Here is an 18,406-nt window from a genome sequence, read left to right as displayed (position 1 = left end):
GGTCAGAAGGATCGACACATACTTGGGATGGTTTCTCCTAGCTGTGGCAGAAGACATCGTGAAGAATTCGTCATCCATGTTTGGCTTGGAGTTGCCAACGTCTTTCGGTACGACATGGCTTTTCTCATGAGACATCCTAACAAAAACTTCTTGCGCCGCTTTCACCTTCAAAGTAACTATAATGGAACAAGACGGAGAAATATTACTACAAAAAAACGCATGAAGGCTATTTTATCAACAACAGAGAATCCATTTTGGATGCGAGCCAATTTTTTTTAGTTGCGAGTCATAACATGCATGGCAAAGAAGTGGGGACTAATACTCTCGCAAGACAAGTCCACACTGCCGCGGAAGACGCCCCCTCGCCAAAGTCGCGCCTTGCAGGGAAGTACGCTCTCGGCCAAGGAGGCGCGCCTCCTACCATGGAAACTATGCTCACGACCACACACAAAAGAAAAAAAAAATAAGGAAACCATAACGCCAAAGTTTTCATGAAGTTAATGGCAGTCACCTACCCGTGCATGCCTACTTTACGTAATGATTACCTCCGATACTATTAATGAAGTGGCAAATGTTACTGCGGTGCTATTTGAAGAGGAATCGTTTATGATGAAGTATCTCTACAAATTTGTGGAAAGATATTCCTATGACTAGGGTTTACACTAATACAGAAGAACAATATTTCTACAAATTCATGGAGGGTATACCTACGGCTAGGGTTTGCACCAACACAAGAAAACAAGCTGAAAGAGAAACGCTGGAGTACATACCTGAAATATGCTTGCCCACATTATTGCTACCACTCTGCCGCTAGCACCAGGACGTGAGGACAAAGATACGAGATAGAAAGGGGAGTTAACCCCTTTTATAGGCATGACACTTTTGGAATTTGAATAAGGAAAGGATTTCCTATTTGAGATACGCATGGAAAGAGGCAACCGGTCCCGTAATGGAAAGCTTCACGGTGCTAACATTCCGCGCCCATGCCACGCCATGCCAATACCCACGCCAAGCCAAGCCACGTCCAAGCCTTCCGCCCAAGCCAAGCCAAGTCGCGTCCAAAGCCAAGCCAAGCCGTGTCCAATCCGCGCCAGGCCAATCCGCGCCCAAGCCACGCCCAAGACGCGCCAAGTCGCGCCCAAGCCGCGTCCAAGCCAAGCCAAGTCAAGCTTGCGTCGCGCCAACGCCCCATTAGTCTTACCAAGTTAGCCATGCCATCCGCTACTTCAAGCTAGCGGCACCAACGACCCATGGCCAAGATGAATCTATGCAAAATCCGCCAGCACAAGGATCACGGATTTCTCATGCCTTCTACTAAAGGTTAGTTGAATTTCCTTGGCGATCTCTTCACATATTGCTCTCTCGATTTTACTCTCGCCTGTCACCATCTCATGCTTACCCCGCAACAATGCCACTATTACGTGCTAAGCAGGGGACTTAATGTTGATGGTGGTTTTTAGATTAGGGTTAAAATCGTAAAACCTTGCATCAGATGTGACGTCACTCTGCAAGGAAGCGGTGCTGCGAGTACTAACCTTTCCGCCGACACATTTATTGAGCCGCTCAATATGCTTTTGTCCATAACATTCTGTAAATTCTGGTACCTTGCCAATACTAGACTCACTGAGTAATTTCATGTGCTATGTTCCCCAGCAGAACCCTTAAATCGGTATGGCATGACGGATTTATGTTCACTCGCAGCGGAGTAGCATGAACCTCCAAGTACCAAAGTTAAGACATTGCACGAAATGCTCAGACAGAAAGCACACTGCATTCTGTAGATAAGGATTTTTATGGCAGCATACAAAAATCCAGCTAATTATTGTGATAACTCACAAGGAACTCATAAATCCGACTAATTTGCAAGATTAGGGTTTCGCGCCTCGCGCAGTATACTAGACCCCTTGGTCGAGACCATGCTTAGCCAAGCTAGGAAACTAAATCCGTCACAGCGCACTAAAAGTGCGGCCGTGCCCTAGCATGCCGACCCTCTTTCCATCGACCAATCAGGTCGCTTCAAAACCGTCACCGCGCGTTGGAAGCGTGACCACGCCTTAGCATGCTGGCCACACTTCCCATCGACCAATCAGGTTGCTCCAAACCTTCCACGGCCTCAAAAGAGGTCGTCATACTAAGTTGGCTTCCCAAAACATGCTAGCTTCCCAAAACACGCTAACTTCCCAAAACACGCTAGCTTTCCAAAACGCGCCTACATGTCGCACGCGCATACTGCGCATGCCAGGCACGCGTGCAAAACGCGTCATCGCATACTACACGCACTAATTAGGATTTCGAAACGCCAAACCCTAATTTGGGAAAGTTGCTACCTAATTCTTCCACAAACGCCAATTTTAGCTTTGGTCGCGTCGCAACTGGCATACGGCTATGCCGCGACTACTAGCATGGCATCATACCACGTCCATGCCATTGGCATGCCGCTATGCCATCTCTACGCCACTGGCATACCACCAGCATGTTTCTAATGCCGTTATGCAGACAAGATGCGGCCATGATCAATGGGCATCTTTCCTCCTGAGATGCAGATCTCAAACGTACAAGTTCGCCACCAAACTTGTGGCAACTTTTGGCCGCAACGCCAAATTCCATGGTTTATGCCAAAACTCTAATTTGGCTTCGCCTAAAGTATGCGAGCCATGCCGGCCATGCCACCATGCCGCTGGCCACCAAACGAAAGGTATCCACGATCAACGGCTACCCTTTTTCCTGAGATGCGGATCTCAGCCGTACAAGTTCGCCACCGAACTGACAAGCCTCTCAATCTTAACTTGACACACATAAGCGCTACACGTTTTCCATGAAAACACTCGAGACATCAAAACATGTCACAAACTGGGGTATGCTCATCAGGGTATTGGTCTGGCGGTTTACAGCGTGCGACGTGCAATACGCCTGTTGCAAGAAAGTGTCATAAGCGTGAGGCGGTTAGTGATGGCAAGAAATAAATGGTGAAACATATCCTCATTATGGAAACATCAATTCCAGGCGTTACCCGTTACCACTTTCTTCCATCACTCAATCGCTTCCACTTCTTACGATACCAGGGTACGTTTTATTTGCAACTTGTATAAATAGATCTCACATATTTCCACGAAACGACAAGTTTTGGTCAGGAGAACAATACCACATCCAGAAATCACCTGGTAGCTTTCTCACTCAGCTAGCCAGTTCAACTTTCTGATACAAGTCGTAAAACACCCACACTTCCAGAATCAACTATTCTGGCCTCAACACTTTCTTCGCTTCCCTCCCTAAGACCAACCCTTCTCCTTCACATTGTGACCAAAGCAAGCATGGAACGGCCATTTCTTGGTTTAGGCCAGGATTGTACAGATTTATCTCTCGAATCAAAAGTACTCCCGTTCAGTACATTGTTTTGGGTTTAGATTTGTTTCTCACCCACACTCACACGAAATTACCGAAATCAGCAGAAACGGTTTTCACCCACAAACACTTGGATGGTACCAAAGACCAATATCCAAGTGTCAATCAATTTAAATCAACAACCAAAAGGTTGGATATTCTAATTGATTGAACAACACACAACCTGTGATATTTCAATTATATAAACAAATATAATGCGGAAAAAAAATAACACAGACACCAGAATTTTGTAAACGAGGAAACCGCAAATGCATAAAAACCCCGGGACCTAGTCCAGATTGAACACACATTGTATTAAGCCGCTAAAGACACTAGCCTACTCCAAACTAACTTCGGTCTGGACTGTAGTTGAACCCTAATCAATCTCACACTGATCCAAGGTACAATTATGCTCCTACGCCTCTGATCCCAGCAGGATGCTACGTACTTGATTTCCTTAGTTGATCTCACCCACCACTAAGAGTTGCTACGACCCAAAGTCGAAGACTTTAATAAACAAATTTGTCTCACACAGAAAAGTATACGGTAATGGATAAATCCGTCTCCACGAATATACCTACAACTTTTGTTTCGTCTTTTGATAAATCAAGGTGAACAAGAACCAATTGATAACCCGGACTTATATTCCCGAAGAACAACCTAGTATTATCAATCACCTCACAACAGTCTTAATCGACGTAGCGAAAAAAGATATTTCGGAATCACAAACGATGAGACTAAGTGTTTGTGATGACTTTTCTATCTTGCCTATCGAATACATAAATCTCAAGCCAATCGTTACGATCGTACTCAAAACGATAGAATCAGCAAGATCAGATCACACAACTACAATAAAAGTAGTATCGGCCTGGCTTCACAATCCCAATGAAGTCTTTAAGTCGTTAACCTGGTTTAGAGAAGAAAACCCAAGGTTAGAGGAGAATCGACTCTATCTTACACAACTAGTATCACACGTAAGGTGTGGGGATTAGGTTTCCCAGTTTCTAGAGTTCTCCCTTATATAGTCTTTTAAATAAGGGTTTGCAATCAATGTTATCTTGGTAACAAATCATTCAATATTCACTGTTAGATAAAAACCTGATTAGATTCAAGCTAATATTTCTCAACCGTTGGATCGAAAACTTAGCTTGTTACACACAAATGAAATGTCCAATTTTGGGTTTATGTAATAGTTCCCAAACATTAAGATTTGTTGGTTCAACAATAGTTAACCAAATGGTTAACCATATGATCACTTTCATATCCGTCATATCCTTCTTCACCATAACTAGTCCAAATGACTCAAATGAACTAGTTAGAGAGTTGTTCAATTGCTTAGATCTTATGTAACTACACAAGACACAATCGAAGCAAAAACGGTTTGATTCAATCGAATCGATTCTTGAACTTTATAGCCACGGTTTGCAAAAGCATTCCTTAGTTTATATAAACATGAGATCAAGAAAAACCGATTTTAGATATAACCAAATCAAGTTCGCAGACTGGGTTCACGGACTTAAGCTCACGGAAGGAGTTCACAAACTCCAGCAGAAATTCTCGGGTCGAGAACTTCCGCCAGTTCGCGGGCTTGGCTCACGCCACATTCCGTTTCTCTTGATCAACAAAGTTCGCAAACTTTAGTTCAAGGAATAAGGACTTATACATATATGTGTTTCCACAACAATGCTTATATCCTACAAATGGTTATGTAATCTAAATTCTCATTTCAATCATTGAAACATTCTCAGAGGACGTTATATAGCCGTTATTCACATACCATTTTTCGTCAGAGCAATTTTCAAAGTGATTGAAACATAACATGACATTCGTCACTAGGTAAAGATGAATTTGGCTAAAGCGAAAGCTTACCAACACATATTTCGAGAAATAGATATACGACTTAAACTCGGCTCGAAATAGCAAATGTGTATAATGAAAGTCTACATATCAAAACGATTTTTGTCTCAAGAGGAGGATATAGAGTAAATAGACTTTTGAGTGACAGATAAGTTCAAGTCTCCACATACCTTTTAGTCGATGAAGTTCCACCAGTTCCTTGAGTAGTTCTTATTCTTGTATGATGATTTCCATGGAGTCTTGAGCTCAACTACACTTTCTATCCTAGTCCGAGACCTTTAGCTATATAGTCTAGAAATCAAGACTTATAGTTTTGATCACTAACATGGACAAACATGCTTGAGATAGCAAAGCATGCGAGTTCGACCGAGCAATGCTCTAACAACAACATTTCTTCGTCAAACATACAAATTAATGGCACGAAAAAAATAAACAGATAGACGAATAAACTGGGTACCATACTAGCAAGCAGCAAGTTATAATTTATACTGTATTTTTTATACAACCATTCCTTTTTATGACAGGCAAGATTAATTTATGGAATTCTACAAACAGAAAACAAAACAAAATTTCTTCCATCCACAAAATGAAAGATATTAAAAGTCTGTAACTATGTATGCCACTAAAATTTGTTAGGCGCACGAGAGATGAAAAACAAACTGCTATATGCCAGAATCATCCTGGCCATCAATCGAAAAAAGATAAGCGAAAGTTTGGTAGGTAGTGAACTCACTGCGCAATGTCGTCAAAACTGCAGATCTTTTTTTACACGCTACATATTTACCGTGGAAACGCTGCATTTTGCAAACATAACACTAAAATCATAAGAAGAAAAAAATTCAGCACACAAACAAGCCAAGTAAGTGAATTCAAAGAGGAATCACATTTGGCTATAAAATCTCTATGCATTTGAAGTTGATATCACACTAAGACGATCGTATAAAAAATATATTATTTTCCGACAATCGTGCAAAATAAGTTGGGTATCACGCTAAGACTGTCGTACAAAGTAAATTGATCTATTGTTTCTCATGGTCGTATAAATTAGTATGGTATCTAACTCAGACGATCGTATAAATTAAATTGGGTAACTAATTCAGACAGTCATCTATAAAAAAAACAGAGTAATTCTAGTTCAAACAAACACTGTAAATTCTAAAAAGAGCTTATGCATACTAAAGGAAACACAATGATTATATACTTGGTTTGTGGAACTGGCATTTGCGAATGCCGAGGATGTAATCTTCTCCAAACTAGCATTACTACCAGCCACATGCAAGCACACCACTTTTTTGTACAACGATATGTAAGTACCCCTTGAAGTAGCAACCTTCTCCTTAAAACCAATATGAACTATTGAAAAGGACTCATTAAACAAAGTTCAAAACCCTAAAAGCAACGTGAACATGAAGATATGATCTATAACTTGAACATGAAGATATGATCTATGTAGCACAATGCATAAGAATCAAGAATGAATTAGCATTATCTGTATTATAACTCCTAGCTGGTAAATGTACTTGGTAAAAGTAATAGCTTATCCATTAATATAAGTCTCTTAAGCTAAACTAGATCGGACAAAACAATTTTTTTTTACTCGGACAACAAAAAAAGAATAAAAAAACAAAATTGTACAGGGACTAGGCTATATTAGCGCTAAGCCAAAAGGCTGCACGCCAATAAGACCTAATTGAAACGAAAATAAACCTCTCCAGGCCATTCAACAGAATGAATAAAACCTGGCCTATCCTCATAAAACTCATAATTTTCCTCAGCCAACAAACATGCTTGTTGGCCAAGGCATCAGCTGAAAAATTAGCCTCTCTGTAGCTATGAACATAACTAATATTGTTGTAAAAACTCTTCGCCATTTTCCACTTCTACATTAGCTGCCACTGCAACTCCCCTTTCTGGAGAGCTAATATGCAACTCATCGAATCCCATCTGACGCATAGATTTTTGACATTCCACCTTTGAGCAACAACTGCGCCATAGATAACCGCACAGACTTCAGCATAGTAATTGGTCTGCCAGCCCAGTCCAACGCACAAAACTCCCAAAACTGCCGAGTTAGAATCACGAAAAACCACATCAGAACCAGCTTGGCCCGGGTTGCCAAGTGATGCACCATCACAACAAATCATAAGCTCACCTGGATTAGGCGGCTTCCAAGTAACTTCAATTGGAACAGAGTGCTTGCAAGATTTATGCTTCACTCTAAAGAAATTCAAAATTCGCAAATCATCTAAGGTGTTATACATGTGGCCCTTCATTCTAATTGAGTTATCACGAATTACCTGATGAACCCGTCCCTTAAATTCAAGCCATCGAACTCGCATGTTCTCATAATAAGCCTTATTGCGCAGCTTCCATAATTCCGTAACTATTGCAAGATTTGCAACAAGCCACAGATCCTTTATCATCCTACTATGCCCTTTTGCAACCTTGTAAGAGGCCACAAGATCTTCATTCGGTTTCAGTTTAAAAATATCAGCCGCCCAATTCCAAATCTTCTTAGGAAGTTTGCAATGCCAAGTAATATGGCTGACATCTTCGCAATCCTCCCTGCACAAGCGGCACATATAAGGAATCTCCCTACATGTCTTCTTCATGATGTTATCATCTGTAGCGTAACATTGTTTATTAAATAACTTCCAGTACTGAACACTTAAGGTAGGATGTACAACACTTCTTGTGAAGAGATATGCAGTTGGCGAAACTTCTGCAGGAGCCCTGATGGCAGCCTTAACCGACTTGACAGAGAACACGCCCTTGCTGTCCAAGTCCCAAATTTTGTAATCATCTCCACCACCGATAAGAGGCAAATTGTCAACATCAATATTACACCGTAACATCAATTCCTTAGTCTTTGGAGGAATAACCCAAGAGCCATCAACAATAATATCACTAACTTTGGCCTTAAAATCATTAGGACCCTTTTTAGTGATGCCAAGTCTTTGCGCAATTGAAAAATCAGCACACCAATTATCAAAAAATAAGGAAGTATTAGCACCATTACCTATAATTGAGCGTGTATGCCTTTGCACAAAATTATACACCAATCTGATTCCTGGAAAAACCGAAGAACCCAACTTATAATCGATTAAGTTGCCATTTATATTGAAATACTTCGCCTTCAAAAATCTGGCCCAAGTCTTATCAGAGTCACGAATCGAAACCCACAACTTCATAAGCATGACCCTATTAACATCAATCAATTTCTTAAGACCAAGACCACCTTCACGCCTAGGACGGGATAAATCATCATAAAGAACCGTAAAGTATTTACGCTTCTCGGCATCTCCAGACCACAAGAAATTTTGAATGGCCCTCTCAACTGATTTGATAGTCGTGCATGGACACTTATACACAACCATGGAATGAAGCAAATAACTAGAAATCACTGAGTCAATCAAAACTAGCCAAGCCTGAAAAGACAAGAGATTACCCTTCCAACCTTCCAGTTTATCCATAATCTTCTCCATTACTTTCCGAACATGAATATGACGCACAATACCAGGTTTTAATTGGATTCCCAAATATTTATCTGGGAATAGCGCCCTTTCCATGCCCATAAAGTTTGCAATAGCAACAACACGAGAATATTTGTCACCACCATAATAGAACTTGCTTTTGGCATAACTAACGTATTGTCCAGAAGCAAGTTGGTACATACCAAGCATCTCCTTCAAATGCTGCAAACTGTGAAGATTACCCTTACAGAAAATAAGAATATCATCCGCAAAGAGTAAATGAGTTGGCGCAACACCTTTCTTGCTCACCATATGGTGCATACTTCTTGCTACAAACAACTTAGAGAGATTGCGGCTCAAAACATCTTCAATAAGAAAAAAAATCAAAGGTGAAAGAGGATCACCTTGCCGCATACCTCTAGTGATACTGAAAAAACCTTCAGGGCTACCATTAATCATAATAGAAATCCGAGCAGAGTTAAGAATATTAAGCATCCACGAACACCATGCATCGGAAAAACCATATTGACGAAAAACCTCAACAACAAATTCCCAACTAACCGTGTCAAAAGCTTGGGCTATATCCAGTTTGAGGCCAACATTACCATGTTTCCTTTCCACACTAATTTCATTGATCAGTTCCGACACCAAAGCTATGTTTTCATGATATGTTTCTTCCCTTCATAAACGCCACTTGCTCCTCAGAAATCAATTTATTCAGCAGTGTACCAAGTCTGATAGCCATAATCTTTGTAATGATTTTGAAGAAAAAGTTGCTTAAACCAATTGGCCTATAGTCCTTAATAGCATCAGATTTGTTGGTTTTTGGGATTAGAACAATAAAACTAGAGTTAATGTCATTAGGAATTTTCCGCATCGCCCAACAGTTTGCAATAACATTAAAAAGATCTCTAGAAATAATGTTCCAACAGACTCTAAAGAAAGATCCTGTAAATCCATCAGGGCCAGGTGAAGAGTCCGCGCCCAAATCGAAAACAACTTCCTTAACTTCATCCAAAGACGGAATAGCATCCATAAAAGCACTTTCAGCAGCTGAGATGCTTTCATGCTCATATTCAAACAACTTTGGATCAATATGCACACCTCCACCATTGAATTTTGCACAGTATTGATCAACATAGTAATCTTTTATTTCATCCTGCAAAAACAAAGTAGAGTTAGTGGAAATCTTCAATTCAGAGATTGTGTTTTGGCTTCTCCTCATACTATGGTGTTGTGGAAAAATCGAGTATTTTGATCACCATCTTCCAACCAACTAGTTCTCGATTTTTGTTTAAGCATGACTGCCAATTCAGTTCGCACCTCATCAACAGCTTTCCTAGCATCGGAAACCTTCAAAAATTTCAACTCACACCTAACATTTTGATCCAGAATATCATTCTCCTTATCAAGATTCAATTCCGCTTGTTTTAAGTGAACTGAACATCCCCAAACACAGTTCTATTCCAAATCTTCAATGCATCATTCAGTCTCTTCAACTTAGACGTGAAAACAAAAGGAGGCGCACCATCCAGCCTAGCACTCCAATTTTCCTTTACAAAATCCAAAAAAGATGGATGAGAAAGCCACATTTTCTGAATTCTAAAAGGAGCCCTATTTGGCCTTGGAATGTCAAAAGCAAAACCAAAAAGAGGGGAATGATCAGAGCAAATTCTTGGCATAGCTTTGCACCTCCAATTAGCATACTTATCATACCAAGCATCATTAATAACAACCCTATCATGTTTAGAAACGATTCTATGTATGCCACTCCGACAATTAGACCAAGTATATTTCTTCCCAATAGCATCTGCTTCCACCAAACCATTGTCAGAGATCCAACTTCGAAATTCATTCATATAAGTTTCTTTAATCGGCCTTCCACCCTTCTTTTCATCCAAATGCAAAACACAATTAAGATCACCCAACACCAACCACGGAATAGAAATAAATCCCAACCCCAGTTGATGCCAAAGAGATCTTCTTGCCACCGCGTCAGAAGAAGCATGCACAGCCGTGATATCATCACCAGAAAAATCCAAAGTGATAGCTTGTTTTGAAGAGGATAGGACATTCGGCCTTGCCAGAGAATTCCTCCAAAAGACCCAAATGTTACCTCTCTCACCATTCACCTCATTAGTAATAACATCTTCACAAAAATCAAGCAAATTTAAATTCCTAACAAAACATGTATTGTAACGAACCTGCGGCTCCGCAGTACATATTACATTAGGATTGTGCAAGCGGTAAAGCTCACTCAACTTGGACCTTGCACCATCTTTATCCAAGCCTTGAGCATTCCAATAAAAGACACGCATTAATTAACTATGTTTTTCGAAGGGCTTGTCGAACCCTGTCTGGAAGATCTACCGCCTCGTGTTTGAACTTGACTAACATTTGCCACAGTAATAGTCTTCTTTTTAGTAACTTTTGGTTTTTTCTTCCTGTCAGCCAATTCCTTCTTCTCACACTCATCCAGTTCTTTTTTAGCAAGTAACTCCATATTTATTGCATCATCTTCAACTGCCTTGGAAGTATTTGTATCTGCAACTTCATCATCAATTTCAATAACTACCTCATCAGTTTCTTCGGTCCCAGTTTCAAATCTATTAGAAAGCGTTAAGTTCTCTAAAGATTTAGTCGGAGTAGATCTTCTTGAAGTTTTAGTGGCATCACTAAAACTAGCATCATCATGATCATCCATAGGAGTTGGACTAGCAGCTGGAGAACAAGCTGCTACCATAGTATCTACAGGTTCACTTTCAATGACATTAACCAAACTTGGTTGAGTTGCGGCCTGTTGTAAATCTAAAACCTTCTTTCTCAAATTCTCTAGCCTTGTCTTAGCCATCTCTTGTTGAATTCTAGAAACTTCAGCATCAACCTCACGTTGCAGTGCTGCCCCTTTCATGGCCTCATAAATCTTATAAGCTTCCATCTCTTGCATCTCCAGATTAGCATCATCCTCCTTGTGCAAATTATCTTGCACAGTTTCCGCAAGTTCTGCACCATCATTGCGCAAAAATGATTCTGCACCATCATTGCGCAAAACTGATTCCGCACCATCATTGAGCATCCCAGGATGGGCCACACCATCATCGTTGGCACCATCATTGCGTTTCACAGAATGAACAACACCATCATTGTGCTGCACAGAATGGACAACACCATCATTGCGAACCTCAGATAATGACGCACCATCATTGTGCATCTCTGATTTGTTACCTTCCTCCCCCAATTTTTCACCATTACTAGCACTATTCTCGGGGAAAATTGTATGTTTTCCAGTAGCCATATCAAGGATTTATAGATTCTTCATTGTTCTTGGATCATCTCCAGGTTTGTTTGCTTGATCTCTCTCCAGAATTGGTTGTAGCGGTGGATCTTCTGGCATGTTCTTCTTACCAGTATTTTTAAGAATTATTTCTTTTTGCCAGAAATTCTTAAGATCATCCATATCAGCTTCAATTGATTTTTTGATCTCTGGATCAGTTTCTTCATCAGCCTTGTCTTTCAAATCATCATACTTTTTTGTTCTACAATCAGATTTCTTATGGCCAATAGATTTGCAATAATCACAAAAACTTGGCATGTTTAAAATTTCATAATCTTGAACAAAAATTTCTTCATTCTCTTCACCATCAATCAAAATCCTTCCTAAAGTTTGAGAAAAATCTATGTCAATCAAAGCAGCAGCAAAGTAACCATATTCATGACGCAGAGTTCGTGGATCAACAGAAACCGGCTATCCAAGCCCTCTTGCCATTCGAAAAATCGTCTCTTGATCCCAAAAATCCATTGGCAAAGCCGTGAAACGAACCCAAACTGTAGCTCTAGTAATCTTATCCTTCCTTGGATCAAACATAGGTGTCCAATGATGAATTTTAAGTTGTTGGAACCCAGTTTCAGATTTAATCTTCCACGGGCCATCATAGCTTACTCGTTTTCGATCATCTTCATTGTCTAGCTTAATAACAAAATATCCCTTCTTCCATGGAATAAATTGAACTGAACCTGATAGCTTCCATTGATTCAATAATTCTTTTTTAACATCCTCGAATTTAGGGTTTTGAAAAAAATCAAACGCTCAACCAAACTAAACCTCCACACAGCCTTAATTCTAGCATGAGTCTCCCGCGGGATTTTAATCAAAACATCATTGTTCGTTGTAGAACGAACTTGTGGGGGTGAGAAAGCGTCTCAGCATCAATCTATGATAAAACATGTGATCTCTTCTTTAATATAGCCGCATATGTGCCTTCCTTATGCACGCCATGATTTCCATCTTCAATCAAATTCCCATTCACGCGGTTGCCATCTTCGAGCTGATTCCTATTCGCGGATGAATTAGGGTTTGCAACATTAGTTTTCGGAACATAGACACGCCTGTTGCGTGTATTATTTCTTCTTACTTGATCATCAAACTGGTTTCCTAAAACAGGCGGATTGTTATTTTGATTTTGCGCCATTAGAGCGCAAAATCAAAAGAAAACCTAAAGAATGCAAAAGAGAAAAGAGAGGGAGAAAAAAACGGAGCTTTCTCTCGTGAAACCCTAGAGTTTGCTTTGATTTATTTCGTACAATCATTTGACTGTTTAGCCGATTTATTATCTACGACCTTGCTAGAAGGCTGCCCAATTTATTTTCCTAGCATTTTTAGGGGCCACTCAAAAGGAATTAGGGGCCAAAAATAAGACAAAATAGGGTCACCCAAACGTAAATTGAAGCTAGCCCTTATCTCGCGTATTTCATAATGGAAAAACCCTTCCACAATCGGTAGTTAGTACTACAATCGGTAGTTTAACTACAATTTGTAGTAAAGTGTGTTACTTTAACCTCCGAATGTATTCAATTTTCAAATTTTGGTACTACCATAATCGGTAGTAAATTTAACTTTCGAATGTATATTGTCCCCAAAATGAGATTTTGCCAGAATCCTAAAATTTTCGAACTTTGGTACTACCATAATCGGTAGTAAAGTGTGTTACTTTAACCTACGAACATACTAAATTTTTGAATTTTAGCACTACCATAATCGGTAGTAAATTTAACTTCCAAAAACGTATATTGGCCCCAAAATGAGATTTTGCCAAAATCCTAAAATTTTCGAACTTTGGTACTACCATAATCGGTAGTAAAGTGTGTTACTTTAACCTCCGAATATACTCAATTTTTGAATTTTAACACTACCATAATCGGTAGTAAATTTGACTTCCGAATGTATATTGGCTCCAAAATGTGATTTTGCAAAATCCTAAAATTTTCGAATTTTGGTACTACCATAATCGGTAGTAAACTGTGTTATTTTAACCTCCGAATATATTCAATTCTCGAATATTAGTACTACCATAATCGGTAGTAAATTTGACTTCCGAATGTATATTGGCCTCAAAATATGATTTTGCCAAAATCCTAAAATTTTCGAACTTTGGTACTACCATAACCAGTAGTAAAGTGTGTTACTTTAACCTCCGAATATATTAAATTTTCGAATTTTAGTACTACCATAATCGGAAGTAAATTGTGTTAATAAGTGAGGCTTATTATATGTCGATTGTGTTCATGGCCTCAAATTCAAATTTTCAAAACTTAACAAAAATTTCAAAAATTTCTACTTTCACAATAGGTAGTTAATGGTGTTCATTATCTATCGATTGTGCGTAACTTTTTGTACAGAGAAATTTAATTTTTAGAATCAAGAATAATCGGTAGATATCGATCAATTTACCTACCGACTATGGTTGATGTTCTTAAGAAACGAAGAACATCAACCATAATCGGTAGGTAAAGTAGATTATTATCTACCGATTATGTTTCTGCTAGTGTAAATCCAAGAACATCAACCATAATCGGAAGGTAAAATAGATAGTTATCTACCGACTATGTTTCTGCTACTGTAAATCCAAGAAAATTTTCGGATCAAATTTTTGGTTTCAAGTAATAAAATCCTAATTTTGAATCACAACTACTATCATCTATTCGTTTTGTTTGTTGAACTCCTTTTTTTTTTTTTGATGTTCTAAGTTTCAACTTTAAGGTTAATGATTTTATGTTTTAATTTTAAACAATCAATCATAACATTTGTTTGATCGACGATCTTTGTTTTCAATCAAAATTAAAATGATGAAAAAAAAATTCAATGGGTAGAAAAGAGAAGAAGAAGTGGAATGATATGATTATGAAAATAAAGGATATAGGTTTAGATTTAGTATAAAGGTGAAAGACAATATAGACAATTTTCTATTTTTAAGACACCCCTTAACCTCCTTCAATGGATGAGAATAAAAAGGTGGCCCCTAATTCCTTTTGAGTGGCCCCTAAAAACGCAAGGTTTATTTTACAAGACTGTGCTAGGGAATAATATAAGTTATTTTTTCGTGTCATACTACATAGTGCATATGGCGGCCGGTGAGGATTTGAACTGAAAAGAGATGTATTCACCTATCAAGTATACCATTTGCAAGAGAGCAAACAAAAACATTACTGACATTACATAATTAACATCTCTGTCCATGACATCAGGATTATTGAAACAATAAAAGGTGCATGATAAATATGAACGATTTTTTGGGGACCATGGTTTTTTTGGGGACCATGGTTTTATTTTGGGTATGACATTAGAAGTAAATCTAGGTCACCCCTTATCTAGATATTTATATTATACCTGAATTACCCTCCTGTTTAATTTTGGATGATGAGTAGTTGGTGTTAATAATAGTTAGTGTGATGATTAGTGAGATGATTAAGTTAAAGATAATTAGTGAGATTAAAAAATCAGATGGTTTTTTTTAAAGAAGTAGAATTATTGAGAGAGTAAAGTTAGAGAAGATGAAGAAGGAAAACATGAAAAACGATGGATTTTACCAACCACAACCGAAGGAAGGGTATTTGGGTACCCAGGTAGGCTCCAAACTTAGATAATGTTGGTTGAATTGCTCCAAACTTTCAAAAAAAAAATGAAAATTTTTATGTAGATTTGGGCCAGTTCGGTTACCATATGTCAAGAACATGTAACCGAACACACCTGAAAGTGTAGTTCGGTTACATTTTCCAAACACGCAGGTTATCGAACTCGCTTGTTAATGGAGGTTTTGGCCGTACAGTGTAATGTTCGGTTACCTAGGATAAAATGGTAGGTAACTGAACTTTGAACTTAACAATTTATTTAGGTACATCTTGTGTGTTCGGTTAGTTCGCAAACTTCAACGCAACCAAGTTCCCAACCGAACTGCAGGTTAAAAGTAACCTAGTGTTAGAAGTTCGGTTGGTTCGCAAACTTCAACATATTTTGCGAATCAACCGAATTGGGATTATATATGCATATATGCAATTAGGCAAACGTTCGGTTACTACGAAATTTATTTCTTGGCGAATTAGGTAGAGTTCGGTTACGAAGTTTCAAAGGTAGAGTTCGGTTACAAAGAAAACTTAACATTTTTGCGAACGAACCGAACTTGTGGACTTCTCATTATTTTCGTAAACTAAAGTTCGGTGATATCCTTATTTTGCGAAGGAACCGAACTTATGGACTTGTGATGTTCTAATACAAGGAGTTCGGTTAAAAGTATTTTATTGCGAATCAACCGAACTCTGAGTTCGGTTAAGAAAAAATTAACTATTGATAACCGAACTTTTCTCTGAAAAAAAACCTCCATTAAACCTCTCTGCAACTTCCATTTTCAACTCATTTTAATGATTACTTCTCATTTATTCAACCAAAAACGAATGACAAGTAATGGGTTCGTGAGAATATCTTTGTTAATGTTTTAAATTAAGCTATATATATATATAGTGGTAGTGGTGGTTGGTGGTGGTGGTAATCGGAGGTGGTGGTGGTAATCGGTGGTTGGTGCTGGTGATAATCGGAGGTGGTGACGGTGGTGGTAATCGGCGGTGGTGGGCGGCGGTAGTGGTGGTACTCGGTGGTTGGTGGTGGCGATAATCGGAGGTGGTGGTGGTGGTAATCGGCGATGGTGGGAGGAGGTGGTGGTTATATATATATATATATATATATGTGTGGTTATTGGGTTGGTTTTAAATTAAATTAGGTTAAGGGTAGGTTAGTTATTTCAATGCTTTAGGAAACCCCTTATAACTATAGGGAAGGTGGCCTAATAAAACCATGGTCCCCTAAAAAAAAACATAGTCCCTAAAAACTCGTTCATAAATATGCTTCCCCAGCCCAGCACACATCAGTAACATAAAAGAGGCTTTAGGGGGGATATTCGTAGCCCAGTTGAGTACAAGAACTGTGATAACTTGGAAGAATATTTTTGGGGTAATTTGCGTTACCTCCCCTGGCGAAGATCATAATTTGAGTTACCTCCCTTATAAAACAAATATTAGTAAAACCTCCTCTCGTCACTTTTTCCATCCAAACCCGGTTAGCTGAGTCAGCTGCTTCGTACAGGTGGACAATTTTTTACACGTGGATTTTATACTTTCCCATAATACCCTCCTGTATGATCATCCAACGGCTGTGCATCAGGTCAGACAATGGATGGTTTCGATTTGGCACCGTTTGGGTAGCCGATTAGAATTGAACACGTACCCCTTCGTCTGTACAACTACCCCTCTATAGAGCGGGAACAGACATGAGAGAGAGAAAAAAGTTTATCAGTTGCAGAGAGAGAGAAAAAAACCCAATTTTTTTCTGTGAGATGAGAGTTTAGGGTTTCATCGAAGAGAAGAAGAAATTGATCGAAGAGGAGAACTGGCTTCCTATTTCTTTCTGTTTCATATGTTTTCTAGGGTTTAATCGTGATGAATCATAACCGGAGACGAAGATTGTGAGTTTTTTTTCTAGGGTTTATGTTCTTCCATTCCGTTTTCGTTTAATGATTCGATACGTGATTATGGGTTTGATGTTATGCATGTTGTTCTTGGGTCTTTATCATTATCCTCTGATTTAGGATGGATGTTATATGTTTAATCGATTGTACAAATTAACTGTGTCTGAGTTGGTGATAGTTGAGAAAAGGGTCTCTGATGTGATATGTGTAGGAATTGGGTTTTTCAAAGTAACCCTAATTTTATTTTTTATAATTTCTGTATTTGATGCTCTGTTTTTTTTTGTTCATGTGATTTGGGTTTTTTGTATATTGTACAGTCTATTAAAGTTGTTGATTGTGGTGATTAATTTAGGTTTTTGGTTATGTTGCAGTGAAAGTGTTGTTTATGATACTAAAAATGTCTATTTACACTATGATGGAGAATGGCCTAGGCAACAACCTGTTTGTGGATTCAATTTCCTTGATTATATGAATGGAAAGGAGGTGTATTGGCCTAAGTATGATGGAGACACTCTGAACATGCTGGATCTGTTGCACATTTATGAGTATATTGATGGGATAGATGGCCACCATTGTGATTTTCAGTACTTGGAGAATGGCTTTATTTGTGATGTTGTGGATGATAAAGGTTTGCTGAAGTTTTGGAATGAATCGGATCAAGATGTTCCTAATGAAGTTCATTTGTTCATGACTCATGAGGGACCCCTAAAAGTTGTGCCACCAGGTGAACAAGTTGAGGTGAATTGGTGTGGATGAAGAAGTTGAGGTGAATTATGGTGTGGGTGATGGAGATATTGTTCCAGTCACACAATCTCAGACAGAGCCATATGTTGTTGGGTGTTTGATTGAAGATGGGGAAACAAGTCAGCATATGACACAAGTGTCTGAAGATGATCCAAGTCA

This window comes from Papaver somniferum, chromosome 3 (assembly GCF_003573695.1).
Source record: "Papaver somniferum cultivar HN1 chromosome 3, ASM357369v1, whole genome shotgun sequence".
Lineage (NCBI taxonomy): Eukaryota > Viridiplantae > Streptophyta > Magnoliopsida > Ranunculales > Papaveraceae > Papaver > Papaver somniferum.
Note: the sequence above shows the minus strand (reverse complement) of the source record.